The sequence below is a fragment of the Agelaius phoeniceus genome, chromosome W, assembly GCF_051311805.1.
Source record: "Agelaius phoeniceus isolate bAgePho1 chromosome W, bAgePho1.hap1, whole genome shotgun sequence".
Classification (NCBI taxonomy): domain Eukaryota; kingdom Metazoa; phylum Chordata; class Aves; order Passeriformes; family Icteridae; genus Agelaius; species Agelaius phoeniceus.
The window spans coordinates 6863270-6875666 of record NC_135301.1 but is presented as its reverse complement, the minus strand read 5'-3'; positions in this window follow the sequence as shown (position 1 = coordinate 6875666).

Below are 12397 nucleotides of genomic sequence, written 5' to 3'. Positions count from 1 at the left end.
AACCAATCAAATTCACAAGAATTGAAACCAGAGCCACAGCCAAAGAAAGATAATACGGGCCCAATTCTCGGAAACTTGGTACGAGCCAGAGGGATCTCCGAGCCCGAGGTGTTTTTCCACTCAGAAAAATCGACATGCACGAAGAAATCCACGCGGGAAAAGGAACCGTGAGTATCGCGTGGTTGAGTGGGGTGTGACCGAACGTGTGTGTGAGATGTGACTCTGTCACGAGGCAAGTGTGGACCCCACGATCGCATTTCCACCATCCCATGAGGGATGTGGTCGGTCAAGGGGGAAGCGGAACGTTTTTTCTTAACACACGCAGGACCCGAGGATTGGGGGGAGTTCGAGGGGGGAAAACGGTCACGGTTGGGGTCAGGAGGGGGAAGAGATGATCCTAGAAAATTCTAGGAGCCCGTCTGCCTTCTGATCCAGAGGAAACAGGTAAGAATCAGTCAAAAAGTCAGCAGAATGGTTCTCTGCTCGACTGAGACTGGCGGCTTTTCGCGAGCCCGAGAAATCAGCATCGGACAAAGAAACGGGACTCGCGACGAACGCCCCAGCAGGAGGAGACAAGGTAAGAAAAATCGCAGGAGGGATCTTTGGAAAAATGGGGTTGGGAAAGAGCAGGTTTCAGAGAAAATCCCAGGAAAAATCTCCCCAGGGTCCTGGGAAAGTTCCGCCAGAAATCCCAAGAGATAGTCCATTGGGGTAGATGTTAGAACACTGGGATGAAAGCCCAAGGACAGCAGGCAGATCCAAGGAGAAAATGGTCCATTTTTGTATGGAAAAATGAGGAGGGAAGGAGATCGGAAAATACGTGGTGTGGCCGATTTTCGGTGCTTTTGGTCTTGCAAGTCCTTGTGCGATGGCATGTTTGATCGCCGCCCGCAGGATTTGGAGGAGGTTGAGTGTGCCGAGGTGTGGAGGTGTGCTTGTGCGAGTTTGTGCCCAGTGCGAGCCCTCTGATGCGTGGTGGACAGGGGAGGGGAAAGGGAGACTTTAGACAGTCTCCCACCTCCTTACTTTGTTCTTCCGCCGCAGCCTGGACCGGCTCAGGCGCAGCTGGTGCCCACGCTGCCTCCCGGGGCGGCACTCCCGCTGGGTCAGGGTGCGGCACCACCACTCCCACCGGCGCGGGCTGCAGCGCCTTCCCTTCCATGTGAACAAGGGGCGGCGACAACTCCACTCCCATGTGGGCAGCCGCTGCCGCGGACCCTTCCCAGAACTGAGGAGGGGCCGGTCACCGTCCCTGGAGGCAGCCCTCCCCCGGCCCATCGGGCGAGGCGGCGAACAAGGAGGAACCCTAACGGGGGGGGGGGGGAGCAGGGACGAGAGATGGCCAAACCAGAAACCATCTTGGAATGCCCAGACAGAGGAGGGGAGGCAGAAAATGATAAATTTGAGAAATATAATTCAGGGTATCAGGGAGGCAGTATCCAAGGGACAGAACATGAGCAAGGTACTCCGAGAGTGCCAAGGGAAAGATGAGACCCCCACAAAATGGCTGGAGAGACTCCACAAGGGTCTGAGAACTTATTCGGGGATGGACCCTGACTCTCCGGTGGGGATGGTTTTGTTGAAAACGCAATTTGTGGCAAAATCTTAGGAAGATATTTGGAAAAAGTTAGAAAAGATACACGGCTGGCAGGAACAAGGGTTGCAGGAGCTGCTTCGGGAAGCCCAGAAAGTCTACTTAGACGGGATGAGGAGAAACAAAAGATTCAAGCCAAGGTATTGGTGGCTGCAGTAAGGGAAGCACAAAAGCAGGAGCAAGGTAAGGATGCAGCGAAAAAGGCGCCGGCAAAGAAACAGGGTTCTTCACAGGGAAAAGGATTGAATGATCAAAGGCGGGATTTTGAGTGCTATTACTGCAAACAGAAGGGACACATCCAAAGGAATTGTCCCAACAAAGCCAAGGAACAAGCGATGTTTCAGGAAGATTAGGGGTGTCAGGGGATTTTCAGTTTGGGGTCCGGAACACCGAGGGAGCCCTTGATAAAATTAAAAGTAGGACCCCAAAGGGAGGAGATGTGGTTTAGGGTAAACTTGGGGGCAGAACGGACAGCAGTACAAAGCTACCGAAGGGGTGCTCTCTGAGCGACGATTCCATGATGGTAATTGGGGCAAAGGGGGAACCTTTCGAGGTTCCAATCATAAAAGACGTAGAAATAGAAACAGAAAAGAAAAAGTGCAAAGGAAATATATTGTTGATACGGGATGCTGATTTCAATTTGCTGGGGCGGGACATGATGTTTGCTCTAGAGATTGGGTTGGCAGTGGAAAAATCCTGGCTCAAGGTGAGAATGTACAAACTCACTGTACAAGACGAAGAAAAGATAGACCCGAGGGTGTGGTATGTTCAGGGGGAGGCTGGATATAGAGCCGATTCCGGTCAAAATTGAGAGACCAGAAGACCCGATACAGGTCAAAAAATATCCCATCTCCATGGAGGGGAGGAGAGGTTTGAAGCCAGTGATTGATGAATTAATAAAGAAAGGTACGCTGGAGCTGTGCATGTCTCAGCACAACACCCCAAATTCTGGCAGTGAGAAAAACAGATGGCAGCTTCAGGCTGGTGCAAGATTTAAGGGCTGTGAATCAGAGAACTAAGACTTTGTTCCCCATGGTCTCAAATCCTTACACGTTGTTAAATAACATTTCTCCCGAGGACACGTGGTACAGTGTGATTGACTTAAAGGACGATTTCTGGACTTGTCCTCTAGACAAGGACAGCAGAGTTTACTTTGCATTTCAATGGGAAGACCTGGAGACGAACAGAAAGCAGCAGCTCAGGTGGACTTCGTTGCCTCAGGGCTTCGTGGACTCTCCAAATTTATTCAGGCAGGCACTTGAGCAGGTTTTAAGTCATTTTGTACCAACAGAAGGGACAAAAATTGCTACAATATGTAGACGATTTGTTGGTTGCAGGTCTGAGGGAGGAGGTCGTAAGGCCGAGCACAATCGAGCTTTTGAACTTTCTGGGGGAAAAGGGGTTGAAGGTGTTGAAGTTGCAATTCACAGAGCCCGAGGTCAGGTACTTGGGACATTGGTTAACCAAGGGCAAAAAGAAATTGGACCCAGAGAGGGTGGCAGGGATTATCGCCTTACCACCCCCACAGACAAAAAGGGAGGTCAGACAGCTTTTGGGGTTGTTGGGATATTGCCGGCAGTGGATTGAAGGGTACAGTGAGAAGGTGAAGTTTCTATATGAGAAACTCACCATGGACCGGATCAAATGGACAAAGACAGACGAAGAGGAATTCAGGGGAGTCAAGAAAGCACTCACAGCAGCACCAGTGCTGAGCCTCCCTGATGTGAGGAAACCCTTTCAGTTGTTTGTGGATGTGAGCAGTCACACAGCACATGGGGTGTTGACACAGGACTGGGCAGGGGTCAGGAAACCTGTGGGTTACTTGTCCAGGCTTTTGGACCTGGTCAGCAGGGGCTGGCCCACCTGCTTGCAGGCGATTGTCGCTGTAGCATTGCTGGTGGAGGAAGCCAAGAAGGTAACCTTCGGCGCACCGTTGGTAGTATTTGCACTGCACAACGTGTGGGACATACTACAGCAGAAGGCAGACAAATGGCTCACTGATGCAAGGTTGTTAAAGTATAAGGCCATTTTGATTCACTCGCAGGACTTGGAATTGAGAACAATGACCGCGCGGAACCCTGCGCAATTTTTGTTTGGGGAGGCTTCAGAGGAACTGGTTCATGATTACGTGGAGGTGGTTGAATTGCAAACAAAGATCAGGGAGGATTTAGAAGAGGAAGAATTGGATGAGGGAGAAAAGTGGTTTGTGGATGGATCAAGCAGAGTAGTCAAGGGGAAAAGGAAATCAGGATATGCAGTCGTGGATAGAAAAATGGGAAAAGTGATTGAAGCAGGTCTCCTGAGTACGAGTTGGTTGGCACAGGCATGTGAACTGTATGCAGTTCTGAGGGTGTTGAAGGGACTGAAGGGGAAAAAGGGAACAATTTTTACAGATTTGAGGTATGCCTTTGGGGTGGTTCAATTGTTTGGGAAAATTTGGGAGGAAAGGGGGCTGATCAACACGAGAGGAAGGGACTGATGCACGGAGAATTAATCCGGCAAATCTTAGAAGCTCTAAGGGGGCCGGAGGAAATTGCAGTGGTCCATGCAAAGGGACACCAGGCAGGAATTCAGTTCTGGACCGGGGGGAAACAATTTGGCGGACCAGGAAGCCAAAACCGCGGCGTTGATGACGGTGAGTACCCCGGAGATCAAAGGGACTGAGATCCCAATGATCCTCCCTAGCCCTCCCAAAGGGGATTGAATGTTATGAGAAGATCGGAGGAGAATTGAGAGAAGGTAAGTGGAGATCACCTGAGGGGAGAGAACTAGTTTCTAAACGATTTACCAGGAGGATTTTGCGGAAATTGCACCAGCGAACACATTGGGGGGCACAGGCCCTGGCAGAACAATTTTTGAAATTTTTCAGGTGCAAGGGAATTTACAAATTGGCCAAACAAGAGGTACAAGGGTGCCTGATTTGTCAAAATTAACAAATCGAGGGCAAAACAGGCTGCCCTGGGGAGCCGCCCCATTGCGTACCGACCATTTGGAAAAAAATTCAAGTTGATTTCACAGAGTTGCCAAAAGTGGGGAGATTCAAACTTGTGACTGTGGACAAATTGACTCATTGGGTGGACGCTTTTCCTAGCCCAAGGGCAACGGCTCAGACGGTGTCCAGAAAAGTGTTGAAAGAAATTGTACCCCGATATGGAGTGATGAATTGCATTGATTCGGACCAAGGGACACATTTCACATCAAAGGTTATTAAGCAGATGGCTGATGCACTAGGCATTTGGTGGGAATACCACACTCTGTGGCATCCCCAGAGTTCAGGGCAAGTGGAAAGGATGAATCAGACCTTGAAAGTGCAGTTATCTAAATTGATTTTAGAAACTCAGATGTCTTGGTTGAAATGCCTGCCTTTAGAATTACTTAACATCAGAACGATGCCTCATTCGGAGACGGGGCTCTCACAGTTTGAAATGTTATATGGGATGCCATGTAGACATGGAATGCTGGTGGGACACCCCAGATTTGAGGACTGTCACATTCAACCATATCTGGTTGCAATCAACAAAAATTTGCAGGAACTCAGAAAACAGGGGATAGTGGCTCAGAGTGCTCCTTTGGGATTCGCTATCCACAAAATCCAACCGGGGGACAGAGTGCTTGTGAAAGTGTGGAAGGAGGCACCCCTGTCTCCCCACTGGGAAGGTTCCTTTCTTGTGCTCCTGACAGCAGACATGGCCATTCAGACGGCGGAGAAAGGCTGGACACATGCGTCTAGGGTGAAGAAAGTCGAGCATCAGGAGGAAGCGCCCAAGTGGAGGGTCACTTCTTCCCCAGGCGACTTGAAACTCAGACTGCAATGTCCTTGTAAATGACCAACGGCAAGTGGATAAGTTGTATACTGTCTGATTGTGTATGCTATCCGTTTGTACACTTCAAGTGTGAATATTGTCAGGGGTGTTTGTTGTTCACTGTAGAAGGGGACAGAAGCCGAAGGGGCTGTGCATTCAGTGTCTGGAGGAAGAGCTCGAACTGACAGACCGTATCCTAACCTTAGCCACAAATTTGGGAATCATTGAATTAGATTCACAGGAGTGGTTTCAAATTTTTCAAAACGGGGTGTGTGGGAAGATTAGATCAAAAGCAGAGATTCTGGATGTGGAGTGCCAGAAATCTATCAAAGTACTGTGCAGTTCCGATGCCGTCAGGGTTTTAAGGTGGGGTGCCTTTAAAAGGAGGTATGCGGCTAGGTGAGAGAATGTGTTCCCTGAAGAATACTCCTGCTGCCGCGAAGATGGTCTTCCTCGCCGCTGGTGGCACCCCAGGGGGTGGAGGCAAAGGCAGAGGAGTACGCCTGGTGGGAATCCTGATTGGCCTGAGCCTAGCCATGTGCGGGACGCAGAGTCTGCACATTGAGGTCCTGATGAGAGGCGGAAACAAGAGCTCCACAGATGAGTGCGGAAATTGCACTCAGCTGGTCTCAGTTGTAGGGGATGGGAGACCCTCAGCATACCAAGCCCCGGAAGAATGTCTCAAGGAGCCTGGCAGGTACTGTTGGGAAAACGGCACGAGGGTCAAATTGTGTGAATTGGAAAAAGGGATTTGGTGTATCAATCCCGAGGCGGGGCTAAGGAATGGGCAGTCAGATGAGCACAAACACCAGATACGGAAATGAAATGCAGAAATAATGTCAATCCCCATTTGTAACCAATGTAACCAGACCATGTGGGTTGGGGGAAAGACGGAATCGATCTTTGTTGCATATCACCAGCTGAATCCATTGTGTTATGACAATGCGAGGCTGGGGATATGCATGATGAACGGGAAAATGTATTGGATGGCAAGAAATGTTAAGTTTGATAACAAATTTACCTTGAACAGAGACCCACTCATATTGGATTTGGCACAGGCAAAGGATGATAGGGTGTGCCTGCAATATGACTGGGTTATCTGCTTCACGAGAAATAAAGTTGGTGAGGATCCTGAGGGAAGAATGAGAGAAATAACTCAGGAATTGAAGCGAAGGGAGTCAGAAGTGAGGAGAAAAAGAGTTGAACAGGAAAGACTGAAGACACTGGGAAAACAGTATAAATTGCTGGAGAAAAAATATGCTGAGGGGCAACTACCTTCCCCAGATAGGAACATGTTCATTGACCTGATGCAAGAGATTGCAACTGAATTAGGATTGTCAAATTGTTGGATTTGTGGGGTGGCTGAAGTCAGCAGAAAAATGGCCTTGGAAAGGGGAAGGTTTGGCTCCAGAACAGCTTTTGAAATGGGACAATCCGAGGGTCTCAAAATTGGCACAGAGACCTGAGGGATGGATTTTGGACCAGAGGGTGATTGGAACCATCTGCATCAGTCGAAAAGGAAAGGAGTACACCGAAATGGTGGCAAACACCCCGTGTGTGTCTACCCTGACAGTGAACTCAAACACCAAAAGCAAGGTCTGGCAGCCAGAACCCCCTTTGGGGTACTGGAGCCAGAAGAATGAGACAAATTGTGAATGGAACAAAAGGATAGGACTGTGTTGGGTCAAAAATCCAGGAGCCAACCCCTTTTCAATCCTTGGAGGGCATGAGAGAATACTGGGGAGACCCAGGGAAAATAAACATCAGATGGAAAGCCCCGGATGGAATTTATTGTGTTGCAGTGTGATGTCATTTCCTGTTTCACCTATCCCAACCCCCCAGGTGTGCCAACCTCTCCTTTCCACTTTGCCCTCCTGCTAAGAGCTGTCCATCAATCTTAACATTCCAGCAAGGGCGTCGTGTGGTTGGCAGAAGTTCAAAAGATGCCCCTCAGGTCCGGGCTCATTGGCCTGTCCAAGCGTCTATATCCCTTGAGCCTTCCCCTCCTCCCACCTGGTTGGTGGCTCACCTGTCCCTTCACCTCCCCCTGTCCCCGGGTCTTAAAAGGAGACGAGACCATGTGGTCGAGATTCTGTTGGGAGCTGTTACAAGATTCAGAGGTCTGTCATCCTGGAATAAAACTCTGGATTAAAACTCTACAGCAGAATCCTCTCCTTTTTCTCTTCACTGTTGCCTGAACCTTTTCCACCAGAGGTAAACAGAGTTCCTACTATGCCTGGATTTGTTCCGAGTGCCTAGCTGCAGCATCCAGCCAGCCAAAAGTATCTCTGAGGTGAAACACCACAGCTGCTGCCTTTGGCCCAGCAGCAAGGGCCAGATGAGCCCAGGTACATCCCACCCGGTAATATTGGGATTAATATTCCATATCAGTCGTCTTGCTACCTCATCTCTTTACCTCTTCTTCTATTTCGATGCTTTATTTGGCTATAGAAATTTTCAAAACCGGTCTTTGCAGCTATCCCCGGGGATGAATCCATTTTCAACACAGCAGATACAAGTGTTAAAAATGCCAATCACTTGTTTTCAAAATTTTACAAGTTTAATAGTAATAAAATGGGTATAAAAATAGTAATACAATTAGAGTAATGATAATTTGGACAAGTTGAAATAGGACAATATGAGACAATAAAGACAAAGAGTTACGGACGTCCGGGTACCTTTTTCTGGGCAGCACAAGCCCAAAAAAGGACACCCGCTAACAAAGGATTAACCCTTAAAAGCAATAGCCTGTTGCATAGTCATACACTTCATACATGATGCATAAATTCCATTCAAACACAGGATTCTGTCTGGTCATCGTCAACTTCTTCCTCCAAATCCTAACAGCGCCTTCGAGGCGGGAAGAAGTTCATTTATTTTGATAAGAGGGCCATAAATCCTTCTTCTCTGAAAGATTTAGGTGTCCTGTGGCTGCTATCTTGCTGCGAGTCCTTTCTTTTTAAAAAAAAGTATCCTACATAGCATAGTTTCAATTTTAACAATTTTTCTAACCTAAAACTATATTTAACACAGTACTTAAGAAAACTAATACAGCATTACTTTCTAACACAACACATATAATATTCATTTTAATATTTGCGAAAAGCCAATCATAAAATACATGCATTTTTCACAATCCTCACTCTTATTCTTTGTAAATCATTTGGCTTGAGCAATATTTCTTATCTACTTGCATCTTCTGGACTATGCTGGCAAAATAAAACAGGGGATTACACAAGGAAGAGATATAAAAACAGGTGTAACACATGATGATCTTAATTTCTTCTAATACATTACCCCACCAGCTAGGTTTTAACATTGTTTTCTAATTATTTTGGTCCGGTACCTGGGTTATTATATGCATATATATATTTTTTTCTTCTTTGATTTCTTTTGCTTTTGCTAGAATGACTTTTCTGTGGTCATCAGTCTTCAACAATCTGATATATTAAACTTTCCACAAACACCCCCTTCTTTTGCCAATAAATAGACTAAAGCCAACCTATTCTGATACACTACAGGTTTTGTTTGGATTAGCTGACTTGATATTAACTCTAATGCCTGGGCGGCTTTATTTGCTATCATTTCTATAACTGCTTGGAGTCTTGTAATATGACTCAATAGATAATTTGGGGTCAATACAGAGTTAAATTGCTGTGATGGTTTTACCTTTTCATTTACTATTTGTTTTTTTTACCAAATCTTGAACTGTCTCTTCACGATTAAATGTAAAACAAATCCATCTCTCTCCTTTTGGACATTCAATTCCAAATCTATTACCACTTTTTCCTAAGTTTCTTGTAATCCAATAATTTTCTCCTTTATGCCTACAGGTTCTTAATTTGGATGGGTTATAACAGTGGCTGTTGACATTGGTGTGTGTAATAAAAGAGGAACTTTGGTTTCTTTCCATGTGATGCTTTCTGTAGCATTTGTGACACAATCTTGCTGGTATCCCAAAAGGGAAAAGATGACAAATGAGTGCCAGAAACAGGAATAACAGAGGTCCAGTATGGCTTATACTCCCACCTCCCATGCCTGTGAGGTTGCAACCCACAGCAGGTACATTTGATCTTCTCGGTGGCGAAATACAGAGGCCAATCTGGTCTTGCCCTCTATTTCCTTGTCACTTTCTCTTAACTATTTTCCAGGCAAATTGTTTTTGACACCCTTTAACTGTGGTCTCCCACCATTCCTCAGGTATCTCTCATTCAACAGGCACTAATAATTCCCATCTACAAAACTAAATTATTACTTTTACACTTCTTGCAATAAGAGCATAAATTTTGTGAACCACAATACTAATTATTCCCACAATTCAAGCATTTACTTATAACCCAGCTAGCATGTCCAATATTGGAATGAATCAAATAAAGTTTACTAATGGAAATGGTAACTCCCCTTCTCCCCTGTACAATTCCCAGGCTAAGGTCAGAATACAAAAACAGTCTTGATCCTTCTATCTGAAGTATTCCTCCCCAAAGGAGATGTTTTATTCAGGCAGTGCTCGAAACCAGTGATATAAGCGTTGTCTTATTTCTTAATTAGGTGTTATTCTTTGTACATCTCTTGGATCATTTGGGTTTTCCCAAACTATTTCCACTCAGTCCCCATTGAAAAGTCAGTTCGGTATCACACAGTTTAAATGTGATAGTCCATTCCTCAGGTTTCTTCACAAGTCCTTTGATTCTGCTGGCATGAATCCACTCTCTTTCCGTGATTCCGATTGTTGCTTCAGTAGTACCTGGAAAGGACTCTTTAATAGCATAGTAATAAAAGAAAGACAATACTGCATTAACTTCTACCATTCGCTTTTCTTCCAAACTTTCTGGGTTTAGCTAAAAGCTTTCTCCACAGCAGCCTCTTCTTCTCCTATCCAGCTTTGCTAATAGCTGCAGAGGTAAATTCTTCGTTCTGTGAGTTAGAGTTAGTTAAATAAGAAAAGCTAGACCAATTTCAACACGAGATGTATCACATCTATTGCTTTTTACTTTTTGGGCAGCATTTAATTGTTTTAGCCTTACAAACCCATTCTTCAGGAAAAAACTTCTTTTTAACAGCAAACAAAACACACAAAAGAAAAAAACAAAAAACATTCTTACTTAAGAAAAACAAACCACTTTGTGAGGTTTGGAGAGTCAGCAATCTCTGCTTTGATTTTATCTTCTTGTGCTAGCCCCCTCCCCCTCTTTTCACAGCCTTGCTGTTAATGCCTTTCTTTGCCCTTCCCCCAGTGCTGCCACTTTGCTGCAGGGCCGGATCGGGGTAGAACAGCTATGGGCATGGGGACCCTGGGGTCATGCCTTTGTTCCCTTTTCCTTTTGCCCCCCCCCCCCCGCCCCTTCTTCTCTTCTTACTTTTTTTTTTTTTTTTTTTGATTCAACACACCTCAGATGGTGCAACGTGAACCCAACTAATTTACTTCTAAAAGTAAGCTTACAACTTTCTTTTACTAGGATTGCAGTAGCTGTTATAACTTAAATACATACTGGCTAGCTGTGGCTTACTGGGTCTAACATCTTTGATATATAAGCTACTAGATATTTTTTACTCTTCCTCACTCCTGAATTAAAATTTTATGAGCTACTCCATTTTCTGTATTTATGTATAAATGATAAAGGATTTTTCAAACAAGGGTAAGCTTAAAGCTTGTACTTAGGCTAGTTTTAACTTAACTCTTTTCATTTAACAATATCTTCCTTGGTCCGTTTTATATCGTCTCCCTCTGTCAATTTTTCATACACAAATTTTGCCCCCTGTATGTACCTCTCAATCCATATTCTATAATATTTCAGTAATCCAAGTAATTTTCTCATCTCCCTCTTTGAAGAGGGAGGGAGAAGGTATAAAATTCTTGCAATTTTCTCATGGTTGGGTTTCCAGCTACCTTTATTTATTAAGTGTCTAAGATATTTTACCTCTGGTTCTACATATTACAGTTTCCCTTTTGATACCCTTAGTCCTCTTTTCCCTGAGAAAATTCAAATGTTATATAGTAGATTCTCTCACTTCAGCTTCTTCAGATAGTAAAAGATCATCCACATATTGGATAATTTGTATTCCAGGAGGAGTAGGGAAATCTAGTAGTACTGTTTCTAAAGCTTGCCTAAGTAAGTTTGGGGATTACGTAAACCCCTGTGGTAATTTTGTCCATCTTAATTGCTCCTTTCTCCCAGTTTTTGGGGTTTTTTTTCTTTTTGGATCCTCCCATTCGACGGCAAAAATATCTCGGCTCTCCTTGGCTAGTGGGCAAGCCCAAGAAGCCTCCTTAAGATCTACTGCACTAGACCACTGTAATATATGGTAGAGATAATTCATGCTATTAATGTATAAAATATTGTAAAATCCAAACTATGTCTTTTGACCATCCTGGCCAGGACCAGTGTCTTATTCATATACATCTGGTTCTCAGACGCACGTTAAGATAAACATCGAAGTTTTAACGTAAGAATAGAAGCTCCCAGGTCGATAATCGCTGGCTTCCCCGGGTTGCCGGGCCCACCTGAAAGTGATTATCGCCTTGCCGATTGCATCTGTCAAGATAACCGATGACACCACCCTGATACATCTGAATACACGGCTTCCCAGAAGCCAATTGACGTCGATGGCACACCTGGACTTGGCCTTTGTCCAGCTATGCATGTGAAGAGATACAGAGGAAATTTAGTCATCTTTGCCTCGGGCAAAATAAACTGTATAAAACCCTGCTGCAAGAGGCAGCATGGGTGAACAGAGGGGGAGACTCTGACACTCTGGAGGTCAGATCCAGGTTCAGCCGGTGTTGACCCCAGGCTTGACACTGTATCTTTGGCTGTGGTGGTTTCGACAACCGAACTTTGGTCTTGCAGACAAATTAATAAATCTTTGCTAAATTTTCTTATAAGTTTGGCTCACGATTTGATCATTTATAACAATCTGGTGACCCCGATGTGATTTGATATTGGGGTTCAGGACCCCCTTCCCGCCTGGAAGGCACCCTGCTGATTTCAGGGGTCTGAGC